Source organism: Ictidomys tridecemlineatus, chromosome X, assembly GCF_052094955.1.
Source record: "Ictidomys tridecemlineatus isolate mIctTri1 chromosome X, mIctTri1.hap1, whole genome shotgun sequence".
Classification (NCBI taxonomy): domain Eukaryota; kingdom Metazoa; phylum Chordata; class Mammalia; order Rodentia; family Sciuridae; genus Ictidomys; species Ictidomys tridecemlineatus.
The window spans coordinates 114,025,680-114,029,303 of NC_135493.1; positions in this window are offsets into that span (position 1 = coordinate 114,025,680).

The window sequence follows — 3,624 nt, forward strand, 5'->3', positions numbered from 1 at the left end:
CTGGGCACAAATAAAAATGACATGAGTAAAGTCAGGTACATGCCTGTAATTGCAGCTACATGGAAGGCTGAGGCAGGAGGATTTTTAAGTTTGAGGTCAGACTGGGCAATCTAGTGAGACTCTCTCAAAACAAAACAAAATGAAATGAAATAGACTAGGGATATAGCTCATTGGTAGAGTGCCCCTGGGTTCAATCTCTAGCACTGAGAAAAAAAAATGATATGATTCTTATCCTCAAAGCATTCATTGAAGATGAGGATCCAAGAGAATCATAGACAAACTTGTAAAACAGAAAGTGACATTCAAACGCTTCTTGGGCTGGGGATGTGGCTCAAGCGGTAATGCGCTCGCCTGGCATGTGTGGGGCACTGGGTTTGATCCTCAGCACCACATAAAAAAATAAAGATGTTGTGTCCATCAAAAACTGAAAAATAAATATTAAAAAAGTCTCTCTCTTTCTCTGTCTCTTAAAAACAAAACAAAACAAACAAACAAACAAACAAAAAACCAAAACGCAGTAAGTTCTTAACCCAGCTATGAATGGAAAGCTGTAGAAACCCAGAGAGAGAACTAGCTAGATTTAGGATCACTTCAGCATAGCCATTAAGAGCATAGACTTTGAAGATAGATCACTTGGGCAAGATCTGGCTTCTCTCTTACTAGCTGTGTGACCTTGAGCAAGTTACTTAACCTCTCTATGCTTCAGTTTCTCATCTTTCAAATGGGGGCAATAATGTCATCTACCCCCTTAGATTGTTTAAGTAATTAGGATAGTGTCTGGCTTATATTATGATGATGTTTTAGAATTCCCACAAGTCCATGAGGCTGTAAAGGAACTAGTGAGTGAAAAAGAATCCTTAATTAAAAAAAAAAAAAAAACAGATCTGTGTTTTAGAGAGAATGAAGATGAGCATTGTATTTTGTGCTTATTAGGCATTATATGGTTCACTAACATCCCTTCTCCCCTTGGATCCCCATAAACCAATGCCTAGGCTGCCAAGTCAGAGCATTTGGCATGATTAGGAGTATATGGCATGGTTAGGGGTGTTCTGAATTAAGACTAGGGAAGGACCACTCTTTGATGTGTACCCAGCTCCCAGAGAACACACACAGAGAAGCTAACCATCCCTTTGCCCACCCGGCGAGGTCAGACCGTGGGAGAGAAGTGTGGAGTAGGAAGATTTGGGGGCCTCACTGACTCCTGCATCTGAGAGGGAAAACAAGCAGGTGGGTGGATCTTTCAGCTTCAAAGCTGCAAAAAAAAAAGAGGGCAGGCCTTGGCCCAGGAAGGAATGAAGGCCATCAAGCTTGGCAGAGTGTCAGCTGGCTCAAGTCAAGTGCGGGCAGCTGGAGATTACTTGAGACGGCTCTTCTGGGAAATGGGAGTCCGAAATAAAATAAGTAGAGAGACTCTAGAGACTGGGTAGAGGTCTTTATAAGTAATTTAAGGGGAAGGAGATCATGGCAGGCCTTGGAAATACAGTATTGAATAAGCAGAAAACAAGTCACATTAAACACATGCCTGAGCCATCCATGCAGGAGAGAGAATCAGACTCCTGAGACCAGGGCTGCACTAGGAAATTCTTCAGAATGGCCTCTTATGTGGTGGGGACTTCATGGAATTGGCTGATGTTTCAAATGCGAGTGCCACTACTGTGGCTGACATCAAGTCACCAATGTGGTATCACCAAAGTACTTATTTTCATCGTATAGATACAATAGAGATACAGATGGCCTCAAATACCTGGATAAGAGTAAAAAATGGTAGAAGAATTCGAAAGAGCTGAGTTTTGGGGGGGGGGTGAATTAAAGTAGATCTTCTTTTTAAAAATATTATTTTTTATTAGAGCTTTATACTTATACATAGTATTTGGGTTTATCCCAACACACATACCTGCATGGAATTTGATTTTGGTCCATGATTCCTCCCTTTCCCCCATTCTCTCCTGTCCTCCTTCCCCTCCCCCTTTCTCCTTCCTCTGCTCTACTAGACTTCCTTTCACTTACCTGTTTATTTATATTTGATTGGTTCTTTCTACCTATACATAAAGGTGACATTCCCTGTGGTACATTTATATACGCACATAACATGATTTGGGGAACTTCATTGTTAAATGAATTGCCTTCCCTTCCCCATCCCTCCACTCTGCCTCTTGGTCTCCTTCTTCTACATTTACTGATCTTCCCTTTATCTTTATGTTATCTTATCTTCCCCTCCCCCTTTCTGTTATTTTACTCTAGCATTTGTATGTGAGAGAAAACATTCAACCTTTGAGTTTCTGGGTCTGGCTTATTTAGGAAGGGATGATTTTTGAGTAGTTATTACCTTGCATATAATGTTTAATTATGAATTTATATAATTTAATTTCTAATAATAACCATCATTTACAAGTAGATTGCAGAATTTCTGGCAATTTATAGCTCTTGGCCCTTGGAAGCTGCACCAAACTGACTCCAAAGTGGTATTGCTTGAGAATCTCACTGAATTCCTCTAAGTCTTAGTTTTCTCAATGGTAAAATCATCATATTGAGATCACAGGATTCTCATGAGAGTCAGAAACTAATGTAAAGTATTTTGAAAACTATGAGTGACATCAATATTATAAACCAATAAAAATTATCATTAGGATCAGTATAACCTAATGGTAAATAGGACAGTTTCTAGGGCCAGACTACCTCATTTTGAATTCTGGCTCTTGTCTTGAAAGTTCTGTGACTTGGCAGTTCTTTATTCCCTCTGGGTCTTGGTTTCCTCATCTATAGAGTCTCTGCGAGGCTTAAATGAACTAATATTGTGAAGTACCCAGAAAGGTGTCTAGGACATGTTAAACGTCATTTACATATGGACTCAAATTGTTTATAAACTTAAAGGGCAGTAATCTTGCAATTCTTCCAGAACCAGAAGGCCTTTTAACTGAGGAGCCCCAGGTTCTGGCCTCTACCCCACTTAGTTTTAAAGGAAAAGCTCCCCTCTATGGTAACAGATTTGCTACTATGTTAACAGCCTATGCTTTTTAGATAATGAACCCTGAGGCCTATTGCAGAGATAAAGATGCTGCTAGAATCAGATTCCATAGCCACTCACCATAGTAGCAGGGGCAAGGAGCTATCTTATTACATGCCTGGCTGGCTCAATTACCTCAGTCCTGACCTAGCCAGATGCTGGAGCCAGCTCAGGGCAAAGCCCCAGAGGTGGAGGGGCTGTTAGCTGCCCCACAGAATCTGGTCTCATTTATTGTCTCAGTCACCATAGGCCCCAGGGCTGGCAGAGATAAGAAAGAAGACAGATGAGATGATACGGATAGAGAAGCACAGTATGAGGCAGAAGGCAGAAATCATGGCTGCCATAGCAGCCACAGACTGGCTTTAGGAGTTTGGGATCTCAGGTGAAGAGTTATGTACAGCTAAGGGGAAGAAGAGAAAACTAGGTGGGGAGGTGGTCAGGGTCTCCTCAGCAGGGAAGGAGAAGTCAGATGTCATGACACATGACAATAGAAAGAGAAGCAAAGAAAGATTGATTGACAAGATGGGAAAACGGAGGCAGGTTGACAGAGCCAGGCTGTTTGCACTAAGGAATTATAACCATTACAAAGTCCAGAATTCCACATAGCAGAATACTTTTCT